This window comes from Brassica oleracea, chromosome C4 (genome assembly GCF_000695525.1).
Source record: "Brassica oleracea var. oleracea cultivar TO1000 chromosome C4, BOL, whole genome shotgun sequence".
In the NCBI taxonomy this organism is placed as follows: Eukaryota; Viridiplantae; Streptophyta; class Magnoliopsida; order Brassicales; family Brassicaceae; genus Brassica; species Brassica oleracea.
In genome coordinates this window covers 21,286,287-21,297,617 of record NC_027751.1, presented here as the reverse complement: position 1 = coordinate 21,297,617, position 11,331 = coordinate 21,286,287, and the positions used below count along the sequence as shown (strand labels likewise).

Genomic DNA, 11,331 nt, shown 5'->3' with positions numbered 1-11,331 from the left:
CTAGAAGCATCGATCGATATTGTCTTCTGGCAATCGATCGATATTTGCGAAAGGTGTATCGATTGATATCCCTATAGGACCATCGATCGACACTTTCTTGTGATCAAAAGACGATAGTTGAGATCCAAGATCTAGTTAGTTAACCAGTGAAACATTGCCATCGCTGATCACTGTGATTAAGGAGTTGAGCTCTAATATATCATGCATGCAACTGTTAGGCATCTATAGGATTATTATAATCTCCAACACCTGAATAGAAACCCTGCATCTAATATCTTCAAATAAGTTACACCCCAATCATCTTGTTAGTCGAGCAATAGACTTGCTCAATTAGGATTGCTATTTACTTTTAAACCATAAAACAACAAACACTTAGAATTAATAATTTACTAGATTTAATAGGTTCCCTAGCTCCTTGTGGATTCAATCCCTAAGTACTGCAATTAAACCTCTTATTTGAGAGAGTAATTCACTCCCTAGGGTAATATGAGTGGTATCATCTGCCTACATAGATGATCGAGCAATCGTATTCTGCTTCTTGGAGGACCAAGAGACCAGATGATGACCAATGTAAATAATGTACCCATTTGTGGACACGTAGTCATCAGCATCACCATCCCAGTCCGCATCTGAAAATGCATGAAGAACCATGGAGTTGTTGCAGCAGAGTAGAATGCCATGATCTGTAGTGCCTGCTAAGTATCGCAGAGTTCTCTTAACTGCATTCCAATGATCGACGGTTGGAGCATGCATGAACTGTGAAAGTCAATTAACCGCATACTAGAGATCCGGACGAATGAATGCTAGATATTGCAGACTTCCAACCACCCGCCGCTCTTCTGTAAGATCCAAAATATGTTTGCCAGAGAACAGAGTCAACTTTGGAGATGTTGCCATTGGAGTGGTGACGGGTTTTGCGTTGAGCATGTTGGTTTGTTCCAAGAGATCCAACATGTAGCGTCTCTGACATAAGTGCCTACCCTTCTTGTTACGCTTGACTTCAATGCCAAGAACATAGTGTAGCTCTTCATGATCTTTGACTGAGAACCGTTGAGCAACAGCATTAAGTGTTTGTTGGATGAGGTTGTTATCATTTCCAGTCACAAGTATGTCGTCAACATACACTAGAACATAGACCACTGATTTCCCAAGGTTGACGATAAAAAACGACGTGTCGGAAACATAGTTAATAAAACCAGACTGAATGAGATAGGCTTGGAGTTAAACATACCACGTTATGGGCGCTTTCTTGAGACCGTAAATGGCCTTGCATAAGCAGCAAACATGGTGCGGTCTATCAATATCAACAAAGCCTTTAGATTGTGACATGTAAACTTCATCTGACAAAGTACCTTGGAGAAAAGTGTTATTGACGTCTACTTGTCGAATTGTCCAGTTGCATCAACCGCTACCCTGGGAACTATTCGTATATTCGTGGACTTGATGACGGGGCTGAGTGTCTCAGCATAATCGAGGCCTGGACGTTGATTGTAGCCTGTGGCTACCAGATGAACTTTGGGACAATGAACCGTACCGTCAGGGTTGTATTTTGTCGTGAAGAGCCATCGATTACCAACAATGGTAACATTCTGTGATGGTGGTGGATCAAGCTCCCACGTGTGATTCGTGATTTGAGCATTGAATTCTTTCATGGCTGCTTGACGCCATTTTTCAACCGCTAGAGCTTGATTAATCGTTTTGGGTTCAGTGTTTTGGGTTAGGTTGGAGGCATAGAGGTCTTTTCATTGGGTTTTCGAATTCCAGCTTTGGCGCGAGTCAGCATTAGATGGATATTGTTTTGATTTGGTTCAATTTCTGGGTTGTTTAATGGTTGAGCTGAGGACGATGGCGAAGAGGATAATGACGAAGAAGAGGGGATGGGCAATGAATTATAGGTTGTGAGACTTTGGCCGGGTCTTCTGTTATTGATTGGGCCTAGTTTTCTGTTTGTGGTGTTGGTTGGGCCTGGGTTGTTTCTGGATTCTTAGGTTGGGGAGTCTAGGCCGTAGGTTGCGGTCCATTTTGATTTGGAGCAGTGGGTTCAGAGGGGGGAGAGATAGAAGAGAGGCCGTTGATTTATGAGTTTATGGTGAACAAAAGCCTTGACACTTTTCTCTTTGCATGATCCATTTTTGCCTCATTCCTTTACTTTCATCAGTTTTCCACTTTGTATAGAATTCTGATATTTTTAACACCGTACTCTTAGATCCAAGAAGAAAGCTCAAGATTGACTACCCGAAAAGATTCAGTATCATCCAAAGTATTGCCCGCGGACTTCTCTATCTCCACCGTTATTCATGCCTCAAAGTCATTCACTGAGACCTGAAGGTGGCCAATATCCTTCTTGGTGAGAAGATGAACCCAAAAATATCAGATTTTGGATTTGCTCAGATGTATCAGGGAACCGAATATCAGAACCACACTCGCAGGATTGTAGGAACTTTGTAAGAATCCATTTCCAAAACATTCATAGTCATAATAATATATCAAACTTGATTCAGAAATTTTATATTTGCACAGAGGATATATGGCTCATGAGTATGCATAGACTGGGAGGTTCTCTGAGAAGTTAGACATCTACAGCCTCGGAGTTCTACTGTTAGAAATCATTAGTGGAGAGAAAATCTCAAGATTCAGCTATGGCGAATAAGGAAAAACCCTTCTTGCATATGTAAGCAACTCTATTGACAACCTTAAGAGCTCGGATTCTCAATCCTCCTTCATACTTTGTCTGACATACAACACTCCAAGCCACCTTAGCTCCCGTGACTTTTAACTCAGGTCCTGTCCAGAGAAAAGCCCCACAAAGACTCTCTATTTCCTGTATACACTTACTAGGAAGAAGATAGACAGTGGCCCAGAAATTCACCAAACTCAATAATACCGATTTAATCAATTGAAGTCTACCGGCATAAGAGAGAAATCTACTTGTCCAGGTACTGATTCTGCCCCTGATCTTCTCAACCAACGGGAAATAGTCTTGTTTACGCATAGCTTTAGTCATCAAAGGAAGACCAAGGTATCTAACAGGAAGCTCTCCTTTTGCAAATGGAAAATTTGACAGTATTCTCCCTTCCTCCACCTCAGAGACCCCCGCTAAATATAATGTAGATTTCACTATGCTTATATTCAGACCAGACCACTCAGCAAATTTATCAAATACTGATAGAGCTCCCTAAACAGACTCTTTTGACCCCTCCACAAACACCATCATATCATCCGCAAAGCATAGGTGAGTTATAGAAAGCAACTTACAACGAGGATGAAACTTGAACTTCTTCTCTGCCACTGCTTGATCGATTTTTAGCGACAGAACATTCATACACAGCACAAAGAGATAAGGAGAAAGTGAGCATCCTTGGCGCAAACCTCTTGAACTTTGAAAGTAGCCAGCCAAGTCTCCATTCACCTGCACCGAGAATGATGGAGTGGTGATACACAACCTAATCCATCTAATGAACCTCTCCGGAATTCCCAAAGCTTCTAGACTCCTCAAAACAAATGTCCATTGAACAGAATCAAAAGCTTTGGATATGTTTATCTTCATCACCCCCCTATGAGTAACAGAATCCTTATGGTAGTCTTTCACCAATTCCGAAGCCAGAAGCACATTCTCCATCAACAATCTCCCTTTGATGAAAGCAGATTTATTCTTTGTTATTACACTAGGCAATATCTTCTTCAGTCTGTTCGCCAAGATCTTTGACACCACTTTGTACAACACATTGCAGCAGGCAATGGGCCTATAGTCCTTCATCTCCATGGAATCAACTTTCTTGGGAACTAAGACAAGTATGGTTGAGTTGACTTCTTTTGGCAGGAACCCATACTTGAATACAGATTGAACTGCTACAATGAAGTCAGCTCCGATGACTGGCCAAGCAGTTCTGAAGAATTCACTCAGAGACCCATCGGGCCCTGGAGATTTATGTGAAGGTATGGAGAACAACACTTTCCTTATTTCCTCTTCTGAAGCCTCACCCTCCAATTGTCTGCAATCTTCTTTCGTGCATCTATATTTCATTAGCTCCTTTAACTCTGCCACAGTAGCTTCTTGATGATTATCCGGGCTCAGGTTCAAAAACTCCGAGAAATATCTCACTGCCTCCACTTTTATCTCCTCATGCATTCTAAGAACAACTCCATTTGAGCTTCTTATCTCTCGAATGGTGTTCTGAGCTTTGCGAGCTCTAATAGAATTGTGGAATGTTTTGTTATTTAAGTCTTCCACTTCCAGCCAATGAAGCTTTGCCTTCTGCTTTAGGTGTTCTTCTTCCAACCCCGCAATATGTAGCCATTTCTCATAGGCTTCCGCTTCCTCATGAACACTAACTTCTGTAGGTTGCACCAGAGTATTCTTCTGCTTCTCACATAAGGTACCATAAGCTTCCTTGGTTCTCAATGTTAGATTCCCTAGCTTCTCTCTTCCCAGTTCTCTTATATGAGGCTTAAGGTTTTTGAGTTTCTTGGAGAATCTGAATATAGCAGAAGTTGAGTGAAATAGCACCTCCGTAGATTCCCAATATTATGGATGAAACTCGGTAGACTCCCAATAGCATTCACATACTTGAATGGCCGTTTTATTTTTTCACTTGATGGCATCAGATGGATCTTGCATCTTAAGTGATCAGAACATCCCCCTGGCTCAAATTTTGCAAATCCATTTGGGAACCTATTGAGAGCCGCATTATTCATCAAAACTCTATCTAACTTCTTGCAGATCACACCCTCTTCCCTCTTGTTGTACCAAGTATGAAGCGGCCCCTGATATCCCATGTCAGAGAGATTACAATCTAGGACCATCCTTTGGAAATCTCTCATTCCACTCGGAGGCCTAAGCAATCTTGTGAACCCAGTACTCTCCTCACCATCAAGAATCTCATTAAAATCACCCATTAACAGCCAAGCTTTGTTTTTGAACATTGGAGAAGAATGATGGTCACATAGATCTCCCCATAAGACCTTTCTCTCTTCTGCCCCATTGCTCGCATAGATAAAGGAGCAAAAAAACTCTTCCTCATTTTGAAACCCTATCGAGCAAGTAATAAGTTGGTCTGACTTGTACACATGAGTCATACGAACTGACTCTCTCCAAACTAGCCAAATCCTTCCTCCCTGACTATGTTCATAGTTCATCACTGCTGACCAATCCTTGAACACCGAATTCAAAATTTCTCCCGCTTTCCTTTCTTTCACCCTAGTTTCCAAAACACATCCAAACTTCATATCACTGCTTCTAACCCACTCTTTGAAGATGGTATGTTTCAAAAATTTGTTGAATCCGCGCACATTCCAGAAGAACCCCTCCATATTAGTTTTTCCGTCGAGAAGACCTTTTGCTCTTAATAGGATTTTCATCACGAGCTTTAGCCTTCTGGCCTTTCTTTCTACCTCTCTGCATATTTGCTTTATCCTTTCTTGTACTTCCTTCCAATAACCTATCTTCCAGCATCTCTTCTTCAAATATCTCCAATTTCTCATCACCCACTTCCAAATCATCAGTCTCAAAATCTTGTGCCTCTTCAGGAATTTCACCTTCTTACTCATCATTGATGCTCAACACTGTAAACTTTGATGCCGAGATTTGGATTTTAGAGTCATCTATCTTCGGAGCCGATCTACCAACCTTTCCCGGAGAGACCTGTAGCCATTTCACCACATCATCTGTTCTTGTATTCAGAGCTGCTTCCTCCACCCTATAAGTAGAGGACTCCCCCATTATAACCTCTTTTCCTTCCTTACATGTATCTCCAACATCTACTACCTCTTTACTTCCCTCTACTTCCTTCGATTTAGAAGCTGAACTAGCTTCCTTCTCTTTTCCTTTCCTCTTCAGAGAACAGACTTTCTCACCATGACCCCATTTGTCACAGTGTTGACATCTTGAAGGAAGCCACGGATAGTGAAACTCCACCATGAACTCCTTCCCTTTGCTTGAGAAGTTCATCTCCTTCGGTAATGCTTTAGACACATCCACATTCACAAAAACTTTTGCGACTTTGAAACTCGAACAAGCAATTGTCTCAGGGTGTAGCTTTACTGGAACTCCCACAGGACTAGCAATAAGACTGAGACCCTCCCAAGAGAACATATTCAAAGGGACCTTTGTGAGATGAATCCACATGGGAATCGACTCCTCTTCATGTTTCTCCTCCTCTATTCTTGGATTCCATTTTGTTACTACCATCGGAACCCCTGCAATATTCCACATACCCTGCCTTAGAATCTTCTCTCGAGCTTTAGGATCTGAGATTTTGAATTGCATCGTTGTCGCATTACTTCGTATACTTCAACCTTTGCAGATAGATCACCATATCGCCAAATTTTGTTAAGGACCATGTGGACCTTGGCAAGATGAGGAGCCAGATCCAGAAACTTTCCTATAACGAAATCATCCCACAGCGGCGTCGAATCAGTGACCACCGCATCCGGAATCTCCACCTTTTGCTTCCCCCCTTTAGTCGATATCTCAACCTCGTATTTTCGCAGCGATTTCTTATCTTGAGCTACAGATACCCAGCTTTGATCCAATTTCTTCTCGATCTGAGATCTACCAACCTCCGCAGTCTCTTCCCCCCGAACTCCTTCCGGAACAACCGTCAGATCCGGCGGAATCGCCGTCTCCATCGTAACTAAAAAACCCAAATCGCAGTCGCACTCAAAATCGCCTTATTTTTCTCTCACCAAAACGCAGCGTTTTTTTATTATTGATGATGTTTCAGGAACAACGATATGGCAAAGCTTCGAGAATCTTGGTGATACTATGCTGCCTCACTCATCGTTGATGTATGATCTTTCCCATGGCACGAAGCGTGTATTGACTTCATGGAAAAGTAATAGCGATCCATCTCCTGGGAGTTTCTCACCGGAGATTACACCACAAGTCCCCTTGCAAGGCCTTATAAGAAGAGACTCACTGCCTTACTGGAGAACTGGTCCATGGGCAGAAACAAGATTCACTGGGTTTCCACAGTTTGATGAAACATATGTAAGTCCATTCACGGTTGTCCAAGATTTAGCAACCGGCACAGGATCTTTCTCTTATTCCACGCTAAGAAATTTTAATCTATCGTATATTACCCTAACATCAGAGGGGGAGATGAAGATATACTGGGATCAAGGCAAAAGATGGATGCATCACCTTGCGGAACCAGAACACCATTGTGATTTAGACGGTACCTGCGGGCCTTTTGGTTTGTGTGTGAGATCCAGTACCCCGAAGTGTATATGCATGAAAGGGTTTGTACCCAAGTCAGATGAGGAGTGGAGAAGAAGGAAATGGACAAGTGGGTGTGTGAGACGTAAACAGTTATCTTGCCAGGCGAACTCTCAAGCCAAAGAGACAGACGGCTTCTATCGTATGACCAATGTAAAGACTCCGGATATGCACCAATTTGCAAGCTTCCTCGATGCAAAATGTGCTACCAAGGTTGCCTGCGCAACTGTTCTTGCACAGCATTTGCCTATATAAGTGGGATTGGATGCTTAGTGTGGAATGGAAAGCTACTGGACACAGTTCATTTTTTGTCTAGTGGGGAAACTCTCTCCCTCCGTCTTGCACGTTCGGAATTGGGTAAGAATCAAACATATTTCTTCTAGAGATGTTATTACTTTGAAGATTCAACTTTCTTTATAATTTTATGTACCAGCTGAAAGCAGTTTAGCCAGGATTATCGTTGGTACTGCTTCAAGCCTTTCCATTTTCGTGATATTGGTTGTTGCCGCATATATGTTATGGAGATACAGAAATGGGAAAAATGGTGAGACAGTGAAAACCTTAGCAGCTTTATTTCTCTCGTTCTCTTTCCATGTCCCAGTATTTTGTTCTTAATCAGCTTTACACTAACTGGTGCAAGATGCATCGAAGAATGATTTCGAGCCACAAGATATATTAGGTGTAAATTTCTTTCCGATTGGTCAAGGTGGATTTGGTCCAGTGTACAAGGTATGTTATATTCTGTTCTATTTGCTTCTCCTCTCTATATTTCTTCTTCTCCAGATTTTATCTTAAACTATTCTTCCAGGGAAACCTGCTAGATGGGAAGGAAATAGCCGTTAAACGCCTTTCTAGTAGCTCTGGTCAGGGTACAGAGGAGTTCATGAATGAGATAACATTAATCTCAAAACTACAACATAGAAACTTGGTTCGGCTTTTGGGATACTGCATAGAAAGGGAAGAGAAGCTATTGATTTCCGAGTTTATGGTGAACAAAAGCCTTGATATATTCCTCTTTGGTCTGTCCTTTATTTCATTTCTCTTTTCCTTCTCATTATATGGTAATAGTTGGTGTGTTACTGTCACTAATATTAGTCTATGTTATTGGCTAGATTCAACTCTAAAGCTTGAGATCGATTGGCCAAAGAGATTCGACATCATTCAAGGTATTGCACGTGGACTCCTCTATCTCCACCGTGACTCCCGCCTTAGGGTCATTCACCTAGATCTGAAGGTTTGCAATATTCTTCTGGATGAGAAGATGAACCCAAAAATATCGGACTTTGGATTGGCTCGGATGTTCCAGGGAACCCAGTTTCAGGACAACACTCTAAGGGTTGCAGGAACTTTGTAAGAACCTGTCTTCAGCTAAAACCTTAACAAGGATTCGTTCTTTATCATCCTATAATCAACATCTGGTGAAACTGTTTGATATTTGAACAGTGGATATATGTCTCCACTCTCCAGAGTATGCAATGGCAGGGTTATTCTCTGAGAAGTCTGACATCTATAGCTTCGGAGTTCTGATGTTGGAAATCATCAGCGGAAAGAAGATTTCAAGGTTCGCCTTTGGTGGTGATGAGAGCAAAGGCCTTCTTGCATATGTAAGTAAAAATGATTTTGATTTTTCTTCAATTGTAGACATTTCCAGGCACCCTTACAAATTTGTTATTAGTATATTCAGGCTTGGGAATCTTGGTACGAGTCCGGGGGAACTAATCTTCTGGATAGAGATCTTGATTATTCTTGCAACGCCATTGAAGTTGCAAGATGTGTTCAGGTTGGTCTTCTATGTGTTCAGCAGGACGCTGCAGCTAGACCAAACATTCTTGAAGTACTGTCTATGATTACTTCAACAACAGATCTTCCAATTCCAAAGCAGCCAATATTTGCGGTGCAAACTCAATGGAAACTTCTAACGATGTGTCATCGTCTAAATATCTTTTCTCTGTCAATGACTTGACACACTCTGTGATCCAAGGACGATAAAAGCTCTTATTATATATAATTCATGAGCCTAAGATTTTGAGATCTCATGTTTTGTTATCCTTTCGTTGACTTGGTCAATACTCAAAACAGGTTAATACTGTTATTCATTGTGCATCACAGGCATTTTTGTACTTGTTGATATCATCTTATCTTGCCTGAATGAGATGTCAAGTTTTGAAGTCTAGCAGTAGGGACCAATTGTTGAAGCCGCCCATCAAAGTCATACCTCCACTATCAGCAATAAGGTGAGGATTTTTAATGATTTTTTGATCTTCCAAATTCCACTGCTTACGCTTTCAGAATTTTTAAATCACTTGAAACGTATTGGTTTATGTGTCAGAGCTGATTAATATTGTTGAATCCTTGAATAATGCAAGTAGGATGTTGCATAAATCTAGCTCTGTTTTGTTTTTGCTTTATTTTTGATGCTTTATTTCTGATGTGATTGGTTAGATGGAAAGTTGTTGGCTTCTATTCTATTATGAATAATATTCAAAGTTCTCTGCCAAGGCAACATGGAATATAAAATACGGAAAATATAAATATGTTTTTTGTTTTATTTGGTGTGAATGGAGAGAGAGTGATTCTAGAAGGTCAATGTGGTCTAGATGGTTTTTTCATAAACTTAAATCTGTTGAAAAGCTCTTGTACGTATGGGGCAAGATTGATATTGTTTTATTTGCTTCCTTTCTCTTCTTGCTGATCATATTCCCAAGTAATGGCTATGCAGCTATATCCAAAGCAAATCCTTATGAGTTAGGAAACCTCAGTTGTATGTTGGGATCTGGTTCAAGAACATTACTCAGATCGTTGTTTAGGTTGCTAATAGAGATAAGCAAGTCACAAAAACAAGCGTGAATCTCACTATCAGTAGAAATGAGAGCCTTATTTTACATGAGGAGAAGAACAAGATAAGGCTCCCATTGCTACTGATAGTGAAAAGCCAGTCACTCTGCGAGTGTTGGGTTGGCTCGGATGTTCTAAGGAACACAACATCAAGCCAACACTCACAGAGTTGTTGGAAATCTGTATGTATCTATATGCCTCCTTTATTTATATGGATAACATCTCAAACAAACTCTTTACTTTCTTACATTATCAACCCGAGTAAGTAGTTTGGTACATATATATGCCTCCAGAGTATGAATGAACATGAATGATCTTTGAGAAATCCTACATCTATGCATTGGGAGTTATAGTACTGGAAACCATAACATGAAAGAGGATTTCGAAAACTTCACTATTGGAGAGGAAGGCCAAATTAAGTCTTCTCGATTATGTACGTCAAATTACTTTTTCTATCGTTCTTAAATCTTGATTTACGGATCAAATGTTTCTTATATGTTTGTGTTTATCAAATTTCAAAATATATCCATTTCCGGTTCTGACACCGAAGTACCGAGATATATACATATTGGTTTGTTCTACACTCAACAACAAGCTGTGGATAGACCCAACATTGCACAATTCATGTCAATGCTTCTTATTACAACAATGGATCTTCTGAGACCAAAACAACCTGTTTTCGCTTTACAATTCCTATGAATGATAATAACACAAAGTGCTATATTTGGTAGATAAAAGAACATTGCTTTTGCAAATGATAAACCATGTTTACAAATTGAAACGATTGTGAAGATATTGGTGCTTAATATAAGCTGGTTATGTATTGAATCACCTAAAACACTAAGTTTTGTTGTTTGTTGCCTGCCACTCTTGGAGTCTGATTTTTTAAAGTGAATTAACACAAGAAATTAAAAAATGTTTAAAAATAAAAGAATTTTAGGGTCTTATAAAACTATGAAGTAGAAACTTCACCTTTCGTTTACATTTTGATGTATGCCAAATGTCATCTTGATTTAAGATATTTTAATATAACAAGACAAACAAGAACGAACATAAGTGGAAAACAAAAAAAAAAACGTTAGAAGACCCAAAAAAAGCCATTTAATTTAACGACGGAGAGAGGGAGATTACGCAGGAACCTGTTCGGAACTACGGTAAGCGCTAGTCGGACGACAACCCCGAACCTAGTGAGTTACCGATTTTTCGGAGAGTACTTGAATATTACGCGGGACCTAATTTTAAATACAATTAAATATATTTATAATATATTTAGTTATTTT

The 11,331-nt window shown here is 40.3% G+C and overlaps 2 pseudogenes; both read left to right on the top strand.

Moving 5' to 3' along the window:
• The window catches only part of LOC106338371, a 14,024-nt pseudogene extending 11,248 nt beyond the window's left edge, over positions 1 to 2,776 (top strand).
• A 3,987-nt stretch (positions 2,777 to 6,763) lies between these two features.
• Positions 6,764 to 9,205, top strand: LOC106338370 (annotated as a pseudogene).
• Positions 9,206 to 11,331: the final 2,126 nt, after the last annotated feature.